We start from the raw sequence: 19,005 nt of genomic DNA on the forward strand, positions 1-19,005 counted from the left end.
GAAGTAGTTCAAGCCTTTTATTGTTTTAATATTGATGATTTTGGAAAAAAAAGGAAAGAAAAACTCAAAATCCCTATCTCAAAAAATTAGCATATTTCATCCGACCAATAAAAGAAAAGTGTTTTTAATACAAAAAAAAGTCCTTCAAACCTTCAAATAATTATGTTCAGTTATGCACTCAATACTTGGTCGGGAATCCTTTTGCAGAAATGACTGCTTCAATGCGGCGTGGCATGGAGGCAATCAGCCTGTGGCACTGCTGAGGTGTTATGGAGGCCCAGGATGCTTCGATAGCGGCCTTAAGCTCATCCAGAGTGTTGGGTCTTGCGTCTCTCAACTTTCTCTTCACAATATCCCACAGATTCTCTATGGGGTTCAGGTCAGGAGAGTTGGCAGGCCAATTGAGCACAGTAATACCATGGTCAGTAAACCATTTACCAGTGGTTTTGGCACTGTGAGCAGGTGTCAGGTCGTGCTGAAAAATGAAATCTTCATCTCCATAAAGCTTTTCAGCAGATGGAAGCATGAAGTGCTCCAAAATCTCCTGATAGCTAGCTGCATTGACCCTGCCCTTGATAAAACACAGTGGACCAACACCAGCAGCTGACATGGCACCCCAGACCATCGCTGACTGTGGGTACTTGACACTGGACTTCAGGCATTTTGGCATTTCCTTCTCCCCAGTCTTCCTCCAGACTCTGGCACCTTGATTTCCGAATGACATGCAAAATTTGCTTTCATCCAAAAAAAGTACTGTGGACCACTGAGCAACAGTCCAGTGCTGCTTCTCTGTAGCCCAGGTCAGGCGCTTCTGCCGCTGTTTCTGGTTCAAAAGTGGCTTGACCTGGGGAATGCGGCACCTGTAGCCCATTTCCTGCACACGCCTGTGCACGGTGGCTCTGGATGTTTCTACTCCAGACTAAGTCTACTGCTTCCGCAGGTCCCCCAAGGTCTGGAATCGGCCTTTCTCCACAATCTTCCTCAGGGTCCGGTCACCTCTTCTCGTTGTGCAGCGTTTTCTGCCACACTTTTTCCTTCCCACAGACTTCCCACTGAGGTGCCTTGATACAGCACTCTGGGAACAGCCTATTCGTTCAGAAATTTCTTTCTGTGTCTTACCCTCTTGCTTGAGGGTGTCAATGATGGCCTTCTGGACAGCAGTCAGGTCGGCAGTCTTACCCATGATTGCGGTTTTGAGTAATGAATCAGGCTGGGAGTTTTTAAAAGCCTCAGGAATCTTTTGCAGGTGTTTAGAGTTAATTCGTTGATTCAGATGATTAGGTTAATAGCTCGTTTTCATGATATGCTAATTTTTTGAGATAGGGATTTTGAGTTTTTCTTTACTTTTTTTCCCAAAATCATCAATATTAAAACAATAAAAGGCTTGAACTACTTCAGTTGTGTGTAATGAATCTAAAATATATGAAAGTTAAATTTTTATCATTACATTATGGAAAAGGATGAACTTTATCACAATATGCTAATTTTTTGAGAAGGACCTGTATAATGTGTCATACCTATAGAGTATCTTACCTATAGAGTATCATAAATATAGAGTATCATACCTATAGAGTATCATACATATAGAGTGTCATAAATATAGAGTGTCATACCTATAGAGTATCATACATATAGAGTATCATACCTATAGAGTATCATACATATAGAGTATCATACCTATAGAGTATCATACATATAGAGTGTCACAAATATAGAGTATCATACCTATAGAGTATCATAAATATAGAGTATCTTACCTATAGAGTATCATAAATATAGAGTATATTACCTATAGAGTATCATACATATAGAGTGTCATACCTATGGAGCACATGTGTCAAACTCAAGGCCCGCTGGCCAAATGTGGCCCGCCACGTCATTTTATGTGGCGAGAGCATAGGTCAAAAGCGTGCTTTGACCAAAAACTACATTTCCCACAATGCCTGTCGACTGTGATACCCGCGAAGTGACGGCTCCCCGCCACTAAACGGCAGTGTTTCCACATAAAGCCAGCAGATGGAATTGAGATTTCAAAAATGATCCCAAAATGTCCAGGAAAAGAAAAGTTGATGAAGATGGAAGACTGTTTCGAGAAAGATGGGAAGGCGAATACTTGTTTGTGCTTCGAGGAGAAAGATCGGTATTTCTTGTGTGTTATGAAGCGGTGTCGGCTGTCAAAGAGTACAATCTACGCCGGCATTTTGACACGAAACACGGAGCTAAGTACTCCAAAGCTAGCCTTCAAGAAAAGCAACAAATTGCCCAAGAATTAAAAGACAAACTGCGGTCGCAGCAGAGTTTGTTCACGAAATCCACAGGCAAAAACAATGCGGCAGTGAAAGCTAGCTTTATTGTGGCTGAAGAAATCGGCCACGCTTCCATGTCTTTTTCAGAGGGCGCGTTTTTGAAGCAGTGCATGCTGAAGGTCTGTGAGTAGGTGTGTCCCGAACAGATGCAGACTTTTAAAAATGTCAGTTTATCAAGAAACACCATCGCTGACTGAGTTAAGGAACTAGCAGAAAACCTTGCAACACAGCTGGCCGAGGAGACATGCAGCTACACAGCTTTTTCATTAGCTGTTGATGAAAGCACAGATAACACCGATACAGCGCAGTTATCCATTTTTATTAGAAGCGTGAAGTCGGATCTCTCTGTCATTGAGGAGCTGTTGGATGTAGCTGCAATGCATGGGACCACGACGGGACAGGACATTTTTGATACAGTGGAGAAGTCCATAATTAAAAATGAGTTGCCCTGGGAAAATTTGGTGGGATTAACTACAGACGGCGCACCAGCAATGTGTGGAGGAAAAGTGGGCTTGGTTGGACTAATGAAGAGGAAAATGCAAAAAATGAACTGTCACACGCCTCTGATAACATACCATTGCATTATGCACCAAGAAGCTTTGTGTGGGAAGGTGCTGGAGATGAATGACATAGTGATCACGGTCATGAAAACGGTGAACTTCATTCGGGCGCGTGGCCCGAATCACCGTCAGTTCCAGATGTTTTTGCAGGAGATGGACTCGAAGCACGGGGATGTGCCGTACCATACAGAAGTGTGGTGGCTGAGTAGGAGCAAAGTCCTCCAATGATTGTTTGAGCTCAGGGAAGAGATTGCTCTTTTTATGCAGAGTAAAGGAAAACCCTTGTCTGAACTGTCAGATCCAAAGTGGCTGTGTGACTTTGCTGTGTTGTGTGACGTAACTGAGCATCTTGCTCAACTGAATCAGAAGCTGCAGGGACGCAAACAACTCATCATGCTGATGTCCGACACGATCACGGCTTTCCAGCGTAAACTGGACCTATGGATGTGCCAAGTGAAACAGGACAATCTTGCCCACTTTCCTGTCTGTCAGAGCATTTCAGCCTCATTTCCCGGGACTTTTTCATGTGCTCAGTTGGCCACCAAACTGAGCCGGTTAAAAACTGAGTTTGAGCAGCGCTTCTCTGACTTCAGGGCAGAGCAGTCTGGCTTTGCAATATTTGCCAGTCCTTTCACCACCGACGTTTGCACTGCACCCCAACACCTTCAGATGGAGTTAATTGAGCTTCAAAGTGACAGTGGCCTGAGAGCTAAGTTCCAGGATGCTGCAATCCAGGACTTTTACCGTCTGCTGCCCCCTGGTCTGATGCCACAGCTTCAACTTCATGCTGCCCGTGTTCTGTCCATGTTTGGGAGCACCTATCTGTGCGAACAGATGTTCTCAATAATGAATTTGAACAAAAACAAGCACAGATCACGCCTCACTGATGACAACCTCCATGCCGTTCAAAGGATTGCCTCTGCACAGGACCTAAAACCAGACATAGACACACTGGTAATGGTAAAACGGTGTCAGACATCTGGTCAGAAAACACACAGGTAAGCATTTAAAAAAAACTTAATTAGAATACAATAAAATGTAATTCAACCAAGAAGAAGAATAGTTAAACTAAAAAATGTAATGATTGTGTTTGCATTTTGTTTTGTGTTTGTTATTTTCAGGACATGATCAATGGATGATAGAGAGGGGATCCACTTGGTGTGTTCAAGGACAGGCAGCCTCTCCTCACCAAAAACTAACCTAAAAACTTGACAAATATTACAGAGAAGATTACATATTATTTATATGTGTAGCTGCTGTTGCAAATATTTGGTGTTTGCAGGTTTTATGTGTGTATGCAGATACATTATTGTAATCAAACCATCAGTTGGATGCAAGGCTGTGTGCAGCCTTTTTTTGTTTGTAAAATTCTACATCTGTCATACATGTTCTTAGCAGCTCACAATTGTTGATTTTGCATTCATACCTATAGAGTATCATACCTATAGAGTATCATACCTATAGAGTATCATAAATATAGAGTATCTTACCTATAGAGTCTCATAAATATAGAGTATCACACATATAGAGTGTCATACCTATAGAGTATCATAAATATAGAGTATCTTACCTATAGAGTATCATACATATAGTGTCATACCTATAGAGTATCTTACCTATAGAGTATCATAAATATAGAATATCTTACCTATAGAGTATCATAAATATAGAGTGTCTTACCTATAGGGTAAACACAAACAAAAAAACACAATCCACGCTAGCTACCACACTAGCCGCTAGCTGCTATATGTTTTGCATTGAGGTGATACTTGAGGCTGGATGTGCTGCGGTGATATGTGAATTCCTTGTTGCATAGCAACACAACCATGCTCTTATATACGTTCCATCCGTTGGTTTTTTGTAACAAAATGTCCCATCAGCCACGGGGCCAACCAAAGCGCTCTCATCAGCTTCTTCCTTCATGTTCACTGTGGTTTGTTGTTGTCTGAACTCATGAACGCTAGTTGGTGCTCCAGTATAACCGGTCCGCCTGAAACTCATCCAGTGAGAAACGTTCCGCGGTGCAACAATAAGTGCGATTAAAATGTGTACATTTTTTAAATGCGTTAATTTTTGTGTAATTAATTAATCTTAATTAACACGTTAAAGTCTCGGCCCTACTTTAAACATAAGTAATAGCGACCAAAAGCATTTCTAATATAGATAATAGGTAAATAATATAGATAAATGTAAAGACACTCCCACACAGACACACACTTACTGAAACCTGAGGAAAATCAACATGCTGAGCTGCACTCTCTCTCTCTCTCTCTCTCTCTCTCTCTCTCTCTCTCTCTCTCTCTCTCTCTCTCTCTCATATGTGCAGGCTTTATGGTCTCAAATAGAAGGCCAGACCAGAGGAAGGTACAGCTGGCCCTTTGGGGGGAAGCACTCTGGGTGACCCAGGCCTGGAAGCGCGCCTCAGTCAGAAGATCCAAGACGGCTGTCTGCCTCATCTATCATCCCTCTACAGAGGAGGGCTAAAATATTACAGGGCTTTCACTCTGGTTCCTCACCCTGCTTCACTGGAAGCTAGAGGCTATTCTGTGAAAGCATCATAAATCTAATGTCTCCAAAACTCACTCATTTAAGAAATACTGGTTTACTTTTGGTTATTTTTTGTTGCTGTCATTATTGTTGTCAGTTTTTTTGTTGTACATTGCAATTGCAAAATTTGTGAACAAAACTAGTTACTAAAGGTGCTGGTCTGCACCTGGCAACATCTGTATTGAATGGGTGGTAATATGGCACAACTTTGGCTAATATGATCCTACTCTGAAGGTGAACCATACAATGTAGGCTGCCCCTTTTTAATGGTTGATCAAAATACACTGTAAAAAAAGTATGTCGATTTTACGGTGAAAAACTGCTAATCCATGACAGCAAAAGACCGTAAAATGATAAATGGGTTACTTCAGTTTCAGTAACAATGAAACACTCTTAATGTATATATCAGCCAAAACAGTTTTTTTTTTTCCATAAATTAGTCAACTGTAAAATACACTGGCACCACGTTTGTAAAAAAAAAAAAATACTGTAATATATATACAAGCATCACTGTAATTTTTGCACTAAACAACATATATCTAACAAAAATATACTGTAATATTTAATGGTAAAATCTTTAATTTATGCAGCATTTATAAAGTATTTTATTATTTTATTGTCAATGATATGGCAGAACAGCGTTTCTTTGATGGAAAAAGTTTTTTTTTATACGGTAAAAAATGGAATAAAATGGCAATCTTCAAATCAACAGTGCCAATATCTTTTTACCGTAATATTAAAAAAAGTTGCACCAAAACTATTACAGTAAAGTTCTGGTAACCACAGCTGCCGTTTTTTTACTGTAAAAACAACAGGGTTTTTTTTTTTTTTTTACAGTGTAGAGAAATGCTTAGTATTATCACTTTTTCCAAAAGTGTTTTGGTAACCTCAGTGTCGCTCTTGTTGCAGTTTCAGTTGATCAGTCACATTGGTCCAGACTAAAATATCTTTACTATTAGACAAATTCACACTCCCAGAAAATGAATCCTACTGTTTTGGTGATTCCGTGACATTTCCTCTAACACCACCAGGGAAAATGTATGTTCTTAAAAAAACCCACATATTGACAGCTTTTGCATGGATCTCCCTTAGATTTGGTACGTATATTTATGAAGTCAAGTAACGGTGACTCTCTTACATTTCATCATAATGGTCAAACATTTAGTAGTCAGTAGCGATGAGTAGCAGCATGGCGCCTGTGATCGGCATGGCCGCTGCCTCGGCGTCTTACCTACTTAAATTAATCTTTGTCCTGACACTTTCACTGGCCCCATCAACCGGCACATCCAGCCTGTGCTATGATCGAACCACGCTGCTTCAAATCAGGATCTCTATGGAACAGTTCAGTGCAAATTGGGGCTACAATTTCTTACCTCCCCCATCTATCTGCGCCGGCTTGTCGTTTGGGGGGCTGCTGTTGCCTCCACTCCGGAGAAGACTGCGAAAACGCGGATCCAGGGCCGGCGTTCAGGTGTGGCTGAGGCGGAGCGGGCTGCTCTCTCCCAGGTACGGCCGGGAGGAATTCACGAGCTACCTTCGTCCCATCTCCGTGCAGAAACCCGAGGAGGAAAACGACCCTCAGCCTTTACCCCGGTATTCCCAGGTCTGCCGCATCTTTCGCCCACGGCGTGTCATCGCTCCGCGGATCAGCTGTCTGTCAGCCGTCAAAACTCAGTCAGCTGGCGGTGACGTCATGGTGCCTTCACGCTCTAAGATGGCCTTACTCAATGCACGCTCCATTGCAAACAAATCCTTTGTACTGTATGACTTGCTGATCCAGGAAAACCTTGACTTCCTGTTCTTGTCCGAAACCTGGCAGCGGCAGGGGGAATTTATCCACTTTAAGGAGCTGTGTCCCCCGGGATACTCGTACATTGCCACTCCTCGCCTCACTGGACGTGGCGGGGGGCTCGCGGTGGTTTTCCGTGACCGCCTCAAAACTAGGCTGGTGAACTCTGACGTTTTCCTCTCATTTGAGCTTCAAGTGACTAAGATAAATGAACACAACCCATTTTATTGTATCTTAATTTACCGCCCTCCTGGCCCAGCTAGTGGGTTTTTATCTGATTTTACTGAACTTTTATCTTCCATTATCAAACTGGATAAGGTGCTTATTATTGGTGATTTTAATATTCATATAGATGATCAGTCATCTAACACTGCTACTGAGCTTTTAAATATCACTGAGTCTTTTAATTTTGTGCAACATGTCTCTGGTCCCACACATTTAAAGGGACATACACTGGACCTTGTCTTCTCACATGGATTGACGGTGGAAAATCTACATGTGGAAGACTCTCTTGTCAGTGACCACAGCTGTATCTCCTTTGATATGGCATATGTTGAGAAGCACCTGTCATGTATTGTTCAGGGAAAGAAGCGTTTTATTAATCAGCCTGTTGTTGACAGCTTTGTTTCCCTGTTTGACGCTGAGCCTGCTTCAAAAAACAATGACGATGAGGATAATGATGTGAATTCACTGGTACAATGTTTTAATCTTCGATGCAAGTCAGTTCTTGATAAAGTAGCTCCAATCAAAGCAAGATCCACCACCTCTCTCAGGAAACCTTGCCCTTGGATAAATGAAGAGATTAAAAACCACAGGAGAAACTGCCGCAAGACGGAGCGGCTGTGGAAATCATCGAAGCTTGAGGTCCACAGGCTGTACCTCAAGGATCTGAGATTTGCCTTAAACAACTTGCTAAAAACCGCAAGAGCTGCTTATTTTGCCCAACTTATTTCTCATAATAAGAGAAATCCTAAATTTCTGTTTGATACCATCAGCTCTATCACATCCCCTGTTGTCCCACTGGCCCCAGTCTCTTCTGCGACTGACTGTAATTTATTTGCCAGTTTTATGGTAAACAAGGTTAAGGACATCAGGGCCAATATTCATCAAACTGTTTTAAACTCTTTTACTTCTCTGGTCCCTCGGTGTAAATGGTCCTTGTTTTCTGTGGTCGCACTGCCAGACATCAGTGCGCTCCTTGCCAACATGACACCGTCCTCTAGCCCGCTGGACATACTCCCGGCATCACTGTATCCTAAAACTGTTAGCTCTATTGGCCCCTGCATTGTTGAGATCATAAATCAATCTCTCCAAACTGGTGTTGTCCCAATCTCCTTTAAAGAAGCAGCAGTGGAACCTAAATTAAAGAAACCAAACTTAGATCCTGCTGATTTAAAAAATTATAGGCCCATCTCAAAGCTCCCTTTTCTAGCTAAAATCCTGGAAAAGGTAGTAGCTGAACAATTAAATGGCTTCTTGGAGGCAAATCTTATTTTTTTTTTCACCTTCCAATCAGGTTTTCGGAAAAAGCACTCTACTGAGACTGCCTTAACTCGAGTTTCAAGCGATGTCCTGATGGCAGCAGACTCTGGTCAATTTACAGTTTTGGTACTCTTGGATCTCACCGTTGCATTCGACACGGTAGATCATAAAATCTTAATAGATAGACTCAGAGACATCTTTGGGATTTCTGGTACCGTCTTGAATTGGTTCCGGTCCTACTTGACTGACAGGAGTTTCTTGGTCCATGTCAATGAGTCCTTATCTGACCCGACAGAGCTAGCCTGTGGGGTCCCACAGGGATCAGTCCTTGGCCCTTTACTCTTTTTACTCTACATGACCCCTCTTGGACAGATTATCGGTGAGTTCAGTGATGTTTCTTATCATCTATACGCTGATGATATTCAGCTCTACTGCTCTTTCAAGCAGACAGAGCTACACAAATTAGGTAACTTAACAGCCTGCTTGACTGCCATCAAAAAATGGCTAAATAATAACCTCCTTCAACTAAACTCCGCCAAAACAGAAACACTGATTATTGCCCCAGATACTGCAATTCCCCTCATAAAGCAGCATTTAGGTCAGTTAGGTCCCTCTGTTCAACCTAGCTTACGTAACCTAGGAGTTGTGTTTGACAAGGACATGTCCCTGGACCACCACTGTAAACAGTTGGTGAAGAACTGCTTTTATCATCTACGGAATATAGCTAAACTTAGGTCCATGATCTCAAAAACTGAAATGGAGATGATAATTCATGCCTTTGTGTCATCGCGCATTGATTATTGTAACACTCTTTTTATGTGTTTTAACAAAAAAGCTGTAAATCGTCTTCAGACTGTGCAGAACGCGGCAGCAAGGCTCGTAACTGGAGCTAGGAAAAGAGACCATATCACCCCTATTTTATACTCTTTACACTGGCTACCAGTTAATTTTAGGATTCATTTTAAGATTTTAGTACTTACTTTTAGAGCCCTTAATGATCAAGCTCCCGTGTACATTGCTGAACTGCTGAGACCCTACTCTCCCTCACGCTCACTAAGGTCTTCAGATCAGAAACTCTTGATGGTTCCTCGGACCCATTTTAAAACGCGAGGTGACCGTTCTTTCCAGGCCAGTGCCCCTCGCCTCTGGAATGCACTTCCACTGACCCTACGAAGCATAGAGTCCACAGACAGTTTTAAGAAAAAACTTAAAACATATCTCTTTAGGCAAGCTTTCCCCGGATGTTGATGTTTCCTGGCCATATGTGAAGTTACATGTTCTTGTGCTATTGCGTGTTTTTTCTATCAACTCTATATTGTACTGCATTTTATCCCTGTTGTAAAGCACTTTGTGATTGTATCTATGAAAAGTGCTCTATAAATAAACTTTACTTACTTACTTACTTACTTACATTTAACTTGAGCAATTAATTCCAAATTATCATCCTCCGCTCTATTTTGTGTTTAGTAGTGTTAGAAATGTTACATGTTTTACAAACTAAGAAAGGATAGTGAAGAGGATTAACATTATATTTGTGAATAAAAAGTATTTAAGCATCATCATCATCAGCTTGTTACCTTGCTGACATTAGCATTTAGCAAAAACTACCTGTTCTGTACAGCCTCAGAGCTGCTGGCATAACTGTAGACTTAGTTTTGTGAATGTAAACACTTGCTCCTGGTGAGGGGATGTGTGATTCATATGATTCATATTTAGTTAAAATACATACAGCTGTGCATGTTCATGAGAGTGCCAGCTGCCTTTCATCCCCTCACTGCTGACCTCAGGAGCATGGCGGCTGTCTATTTACATTGGAAACAATGGTGTCACAATCTGAAAGTACCTCAAGTATTCCCACACTGCAATAAAGGTGTGTCTAAAAACAAAATAAAAAAAGTAAATCTGAGGGAAATGATCTTGCAGCATGGACAGATAATTTCACTTGACAAGATTTCTTAAATTAAGATTATTAAATCTAGAAATAAGAATTTTGAACACTTAAAATAAGAAATTAACATGCTTATTTCTAGATTTAATAATCTTAATTTAAGAAATCTTGTCAAGTGAAATTATCCGTTGTGATGATCCCCTCCTTTGATCTAGTTGGTTTGGTCTAGTTGGTTTAATCTAGTTGGTTTGGTCTAGTTGGTTTGGTCTAGTTGGTTTAATCTAGTTGGTTTGGTCTAGTTGGTTTGGTCTTTTTGGTTTGGTTTGGTCTAGTTGGTTTCATCTCGTTGGTTTGGTCTAGTTGGTTTCATCTAGTTGGTTTGGTCTAGTTGGTTTCATCTATTTGGTCTAGTTGGTTTCATCTAGTTGGTTTCATCTAGTTGGTTCGGTCTAGTTGTTTTCATCAATTTGGTTTGGTCTAGTTGGTTTCATCTAGTTGGTTTGGTCTAGTTGGTTTCATCTAGTTGGTTTGGTCTAGCTGGTTTCATCTAGTTGGTTTGGTCTAGTTGGTTTCATCTCATTGGTTTGGTCTAGTTGGTTTCATATAGTTGGTTTGGTTTAGTTTGTTAGTCACTTTTAGCTTATATACCATGCATACATCGCATGCATGAACTCACCTCACCACTGATATACTGACTCACATAATTTAGTTTCTTTGTGTTGTTTTCAATTAATTAAATAAACATTATTTCCTTATAACTTGAATACATGTGTGGTCTCCCTTGTTTTGTCGTGATCTATGAGCCGGTTCATGACACTGTCCATGCAGCAAGATCATTTCCCTCAGATTTAGTGTTTTTATCTTGTTTTAGATACACCTTTTTTGCAGTGCATAAGTGATGTTGGAACTAGGAATGGATCCTCAAGATGAGTTCAGTTTGATTTGTAACTTGTCTTGTTGAGTCTTTCAAAGACTGGTAAGACACTGAACATCTCCTATGTTTGGGTTCAGGAACTTAAAAAAAAATGCATATTATTAATATCAAGCGTGAAAAGGATAGAAAAATGTTAAGTCTAGACATAATTTTTAGATCAGTGACCAGAAAATATTGTCTTCCTTATGATCCTTACTATCTTATGATCATTTGCCTCAGGCGGAATCCTGTGATATTATTGTAACCAGTACACCTTATCGGAGATCTGTATTTTGTTCATCCCCATAAAAGAAAAGAAAACATAAAATCCTGCCAAGAGCTAGAGCTTTTGTGATAAATGGTAAAGTAAAAGCATGATTGCTTGCAACTTACTCATCCTAGATAGAAGCAGGTTACCAATGTAACTGGAAACAATGGGCTTTTATAAATGCTGATAAGAAAAAATTAGCCATTACATACTGCCAATAATGCTTGATGAAAGATGCTAGATGAAAGCGTCTACTAAATGACATTGTGTTATAATTACATATTTGTAGGAAATGTGTAGTGTAATAAAAAATAACAAAAATAAAAATAAAAACCCCAACCGCCAGTTCTCACTTGATTTCTTATCTTTGTAAACATTTTTGATACAGCATGATTTTCATTTTGTAAATTATGGTCCCATTTATAGTAAAATAGACAACAGAGCAGGGTATGCTTCAGGATGTGGCTATTTTGTGATATGGCACACTGTGTGGTCATTTTGGATATTTGACCCTTTCACAGTGTATTTTTCATTCATGAAAGCTATAACGTGTTGCCTGCAAGTATCTTGTTCAGCATCCGGTTATAATACAATACAGAGGGTAAACAAGCAAGCTAGTTAGAGCTAGCATTAGCTGATAACTTGCCTCACCCAAGGTTCACCCTTTCATCCAAATATGGTCACTTCTGGTTCCCCCAAAGAAAACATGATAGTAACATCCAAAATTCCAAACTGGGCTGCAAAGCCATAGTCCACAAACCAAAGGGTGACCTCACGGTGGCTGTCTCGTTCTCCACTAAATGTGAGGATGTGTAGAGTCTGAACTGAAGTTACATTCATCAGAGTATTTTTATAAACCGCTCTTCCCGGGAAAGGAAAGTGGGTGGAAGACCTTAACCATTTCTCACAGTGTTAAAGCAGGGGGTGGTCAGGGGAGTCAGTGGACATTAGCTGGACAGAGATTTACAGTAGCTGGTTTTGCCTGCCCCCACTAACCTGCTGACGTGTGTTATTAAAGGGTGATTTATCAGACTCCAACGTGCACAGCTTGATGGCTTTAACAGGGCGACCTCACTGCCTGTCATATAAAGCCAGGCCATGACATGAGAGAAGACATACACACACACACAATTCTGTCTGTGTAAAGAGGACAGTGAGAAAGGTGGGAGAAACAGATAGCGATAATGTAATTATAAAGCCATCTATAAAGAATAGTTAAAATACTGGAGAACAGCAGTTATTTTTTGTTAACTGGGGGTGATTGTTTAACCTTCACTTTTAATCAATGTCAATAGTAGGATGCTAAATGCTAACATTAGCCTCAAGGTGATGTAGCATGTTTACCAGTGCTTGGAAACTGGGTCCACCAGTATCATCATCTCATGATACTGCTGAATAGGGTGGCCAACCGTCCCCTGAAAAACGTAATCGTCCTGTATTGAGTTGAAAAGGGACGCACTTTTTCCTGTATTATTGTGAGAGTCAAAAAATAGTCAGTAAATGCCAATGAAAAATGAATAACAGGGCGCTTTATATGTAAACTTACGGTAAACTTGTTCCCAGGCCCCGTCCTGCTCTGTGACCAATGAGCTGACAGCATATTCACACACGAGTATGACGATACAGAATACGCTCATCCCATTGGTCGAGGAGAAGACAGCAGAAGACAACAAAGCAGCATGCGTAGGCTTCAACTGAAACAGACGCCGACACTGCTTTACGGGGCGATTTTAGTGCGCAATTACATTGTACTTTACGGTAGCCCATTTGTCAGCTGCATGCTGCTCCAAAATAGCTATTCAATTGTATTCATGCTGCTCCAATAAAATAAGTACATCAAATTGTTATCACCAAACTTCATGACAGGAATTTCAAGCCTTTTTACTGAACCAATTTGGAATTATGGAATGCCAAAATGGCCATTCAATTGCATACATGCTGCATTTTAAAAGCCAACAAAAGGAGTAAATCAAATTGTTATCAGCAAACTCGACTACATCTTTGAACAACATGGCCTAATTTTTATTTTGTATTAAAGTGAATTGCTGGATAATAAGTTTTCCATGTATTCATGTCACACAAAAATATGCATCTAATTCAATTCAGGTTCGAGTCAAATCGTTAGAAAATCATTTCACTCACAAAAAAGGGGCTAAAAATTTTCACCACGCCAGGATGGGTGAAGGGAATCAGGTCGGCCGGCCCTGCCAATGAGGTGTCCCTTACTAATTTTTCGGGGAGTTAGCAACCCTACTGCCGAGCAGGGTGACAAAAGTTAAATAGAATACAATTAATGTAAAATAAATAATGTATTGGTTTACATGATTTGTGTTTTTGCATTTTTAGCATTAATTTCATCCATTACACTGACTCATCAGTCAGTCCCTAAAAACTAGCGCTCTTTCTAGGTCTTTCCACTGCATGTAGACCAACTCAGCATCTGCCAATAGCTACAACATCAATCAAACTTTAAATAGCAGAGACTGATCTGTTTCTTAGGAGAGGGGATAGGAGAGCTACAAGTGATTTTCTGTGCCACTCTTTCACTTCATGAAAACAAGAAGATACTGACCAGCTCTCTTGAATCCCACATGTATTACTAAGTGCTGGTTTAACTATCTTTGGGGAAAACTTAAGGCCATGTAATATTTAGGTTCACAGACAAAATCAGGAAACACTTGTCCTGAAACTGGACATTCAACACAAACATCCTTTGCCAAAGGGGGCTCCATTCCACCCCATGGCGTGCTACAGGACTGTGATAGATGGTTCCCAGGCCTTGGGCAATAATATGTTTGAGCTGAGCCCAGACCTGAGCAAGGACTCTGGGCCCACCCATACTGTGGGAGTAACATGTCCACTGTTCCTAATGAAGCGCCTGAGAGAACAGAAAATATATTCTAAGAAAACACGTACAGTGTTTGAACAAAAACACACAGTATATTTGAGTATGTGTTTTGAATTCAAACAAATTCTTTTGTGCACTGAGTTTTTGTATTTGTATGTGTAGAGAAAAATAGAAACAAATAAAAATGTAATCAAGGGCATATCCAACTGACAAGGTTTATTTCAAGAGCTTAACAATCAGGATTTGCCTTTAATTTTACAAATCCAAAAAAGGAAATGTTCTATGTGACTTCCTACAGCCTTTTCCAAAACAAAGAACCACCTCTGTCTGCCATTGCTATTCTCCAAAAATCATGAAGTATGCCTGGAGTTCCCAGGGCACATCCAATCCATCCTTTTTATTTAGAGAAATCCAATATTTTGAAACAGACAGACAGACAGACAGACAGACAGACCAAAGGGCTTTCCTATTCTCTGTCTGTTTGTCTCTACATAACATGTCAAAAAGCTTGAAACCATGATTTACTGTATTTCCTGGTATCTGTTTTGGGTATCAGATTCAGGGCACAGAGGCACAGCTTTCTCATGGAGCACTTTTATAGCACATGTGCAATGTTAAACAATTCTATGTCAGCAATGTTATTGTCATCGATACAATTTTTTGGTGTCTCATTTATAATTATGAGAATTCATTTTTCACTTTAAAATTGGTAAATGGAGTACAAGGTGCCATCTGCCACTATTGGTCAGTACCATTCACACACAACCGATGTCAACTGTATTATTATTGCATTTTACCTTACTACTCCTTTACAGTCAGCTACATATGTATGGACAGTGTCTCTTACCTGGAAACTTGATGTGGGTTTGCATGAAACACATACCGTATTTTCCGGACTATAAGTCGCTCCGGAGTACAAGTCGCACCAGCCATAAAATGCATAATAAAGAAGGAAAAAACATATATAAGTCGCACTGGAGTATAAGTCGCATTTTTGGGGGAAATTTATTTGATAAAATCCAACACCAAGAACAGACATGTCATCTTGAAAGGCAATTTAAAATAGAATAGAGGCAACAACAGGCTGAATAATTGTACGGTATGCTTACGTTACATGACACAACTGAGAACGTGCCTGGCATGTTAACATAACATATTAAGAGTTATTCAGATAACTATAGCATAAATAACATACTAAGAAGTTTACCAAACCATCCGTGTCACTCCAAATAACTAAAATCCAGTGAAATCTTCATCCTCGGTGTCACTTTTAAACAACTCCGCTAACTCCGGAGGTAGAAGATGCGGCGCTTCTTCTTCTACGTCGCTTACGTCAGACTCATCCTCATACTCGGCCTAGAGCGCCCTCTGGCGGTTTAGTGTGAAAATAACATGTGAAATGATATACCGGTAATAATGTGTTAATAATTTAACACATAAGTCGCTCCAGAGTATAAGTCGCACCCCCGGCCAAACTATGAAAAAAACTGTGACTTATAGTCCGGAAAATACGGTATGTTTGAAGTCTGAAGCCTTGATAGCTTTTCAATTTATAGCCTACTATGTAATAGTTCTTATTAACAAGATGAACATTTAACCCGCTGGTTGCAATAAGACAGTGGTTCCCAAACTTTTTCAGCTGGGCCCCACTTTTGTAGATAAAAAAATAGCAAGGGTCCCTCCAGCCCAACATTGTCTGTAAATAATACAGAACCACAACGTCAGTATGTGACATGTTATTAAAAAATTGAAATAGGAACAAGTCACCTTTAGAGTGAACCATAAAAAGTCACACGGGACTCGCTCCTCTATGTCTTTTGACATGTCATAAATGCTCCTTGCGACAGTATTGTCTAACAGCGGAATAGTCTTTAGTTTGCTTGCTGCTGCTTGATGATTGCTAGTTTTTTTCTGAAGAAATCAATGGGCTTGTCTTGTCTGTTTGGGATGTGAACTCTCCAAGTGGTGTCTTAACTTGATTGGCTTCATACTGTCAGAAGCTAATATTTTGAGACACACAACACACTGTGGTCTCTCTTTTACTACCCATCGTTGGTGGTGAAGCTGAGGGCCAGATATGCCTCATCATATTTTCTTGTCTTTGTTTTATAAGTTGTGACATTTGGTGTGGATTCATCTTCTGTTTTACGTTAAACATAACCATTCGACTTGATCCTCTGCGGACCATGAATATAAACAATGTATCTTGGAGTTCATGCCAAACAGTTAATCAGATGAGAGAATCTTTCTTATGCTCTCCGAGTCCTTGAAGAAGTGCCTTTTAGTAAACTCTAGGCGTGCTAACATGCCTTCTACTCAGGGAAGGCTTCTTCAGGCACCCTACCAAAGCTCAGTTTCAGTGATCTTGGTCACCTGCCTGGGTACTGAGTTTGCATGGATGCAGCTCTAGGACGAGTCTTGGTGGTTCCAAACTCAACTCATATTAAGGTTTTCGTCAATTACTAACAAATGGAATTTACAGTTCCTAGAGGATGAATCCCATTCTGACTTTGTAATCCCAGTAAATTGTAAATTGTCTCTACAACTATAGGAAGGATTACCAGGAAAAGTGGTTCAGACACTGATGTTTCCCTCAGGATGAATTGCTCTAACTTTAACGATCCTCTGCCTTTTAATCTACTGCCAGCATCTGGTCAAAAGATTGATTTGTCTAATACTTTGTTTTATGATCAAATAAATGCAAATATAAGGATATTTCCATCAGCCTCTGCTGAACTTTTAATTTTGTGCTATTTAGCGAAAAACATGTTGACACGCCAATATATGTTAGCATTTTCCTTAAAGTAGTGCTGTGCCTCAGTACAGCCACACAGAGCTGCTAGCATGGCTTTAGACTCTTAGTTGTTCATCTGACATGCACTAGGATTTATGGAACCTTATAATAATAGGTGTGTATCTTTCTTTGAATTGACCACAGGTGGAAACCAATCTAATTTTAAACACAGTGTAAAGATAATCAAAGCAAACACAATGCACATAGTTTATTTTCAATCAGCTTTCTTTTTTACAGTTGTAATGGCAAACAACTTGAACTTCAATTTCAATATGTATTTAAATATCTCCTATAGGACATTTTGACCAGTGGTCATCATCCTCTGGGAGCTTTGCTATAGTTTTCAAGAAAATCTGTCCTGGAAGTATATGCATGTGTTGCTTTTGAGGGACACAGTTTGGGACAGACCTATAGCCCTACTCCTAGCAGAGCAGAAAAGCATGCCTCATGTTTTTAAATAATAATTTAAATAGTCATGCCTGATATTCTAAAGGTAATGAATGTTTTAAAATAAAATAATATATTTTATATTTCCTTCTTTCTCTTTGGGAGAATTATTCTTCTTTCTCTTTGGAAGAATGAATGAATTAAAAATGTATCCCATCAAAAGCATGCAATGATATACATAACATACTGCTTGCAAAGCTTCTATTTCTTGTCCTGTGCAGGCTAACACACACACCATCTGCCCAAGCATTCTTGCTCCTGTCTCTGACTGTCTGTGAAGTGATTAAAGAACATCTGCCATACCACTCATGATACACAGCAACCCTTTTACCCACAAGTCACGTCACCCCTCAACCACTGGCCTAGTTCAACTAATGAACTTTCATTATCCAGGCTAAAAGAAATACTCAAATTGTTTAAATCCATTTGTCATACACCACATATCCTACTCCAGCTACACCACAGAAATAATAAATCTTTAAAGGGTTGGGCATCAAGGGTTTTTTGGTCCTGATGTTCTTAGAGGGAGGGTAGTTGAATTGTCCATATTTCTTTTGGAGATTTTTTTTTTTTTTACATCGGGGGATTGTTAATAACATTAGCATCAAGGAAGTAATGTCACAAAAACAGATGGGATGCTGTCGTAAAAAAAATGTCGTAAAAAGGAAGAAGTTGGATTTCCCAGCTATCTGATGACAGTTTTAACTCAGGCGGAAAGTATTTTATCCACTGATGGACCTGTTCAACATAAAACTAATGGTTTGATTGGAAGCTCATACGAACATAGGAAGTAAAGTGACAATCAAGAGTATGTGTATGGAGTATGTGTGGACATAGTACCAGCATGCACTTTGGTTACCCCACTAAAGCAACACTATACTTATTATTTCAAATCACATTTATTTGTCACATGCACAATCACACACAGTACACTGTGTAGTGGAATTGTTTAGTGCCTTGCTCCAGAATAGCTGGAACGATATAATTGTCACATAGATCATATCAACGTATGACAGGTGGATTAATTCTAATGGGAGTTATGAATTATGTGTAGTGGTATACATTCTCACTGTTGTGTCTCGTCAGGTTTGTTCATTTTATTCATGTTTAGTGTTTCATATTTTATGTCATGCTTCAGTTTAGCTTCATGTTTAGTCCTTGCT

General features: G+C 40.0%; 1 pseudogene; it reads left to right on the top strand.

Annotated features, from left to right (window-relative positions):
• Positions 1-2,047: 2,047 nt before the first annotated feature.
• LOC131993942 (general transcription factor II-I repeat domain-containing protein 2-like) lies at positions 2,048-4,005 on the top strand (annotated as a pseudogene).
• Positions 4,006-19,005: the final 15,000 nt, after the last annotated feature.

The sequence above is a fragment of the Centropristis striata genome, chromosome 20 (assembly GCF_030273125.1).
Source record: "Centropristis striata isolate RG_2023a ecotype Rhode Island chromosome 20, C.striata_1.0, whole genome shotgun sequence".
Taxonomy (NCBI): Eukaryota; Metazoa; Chordata; class Actinopteri; order Perciformes; family Serranidae; genus Centropristis; species Centropristis striata.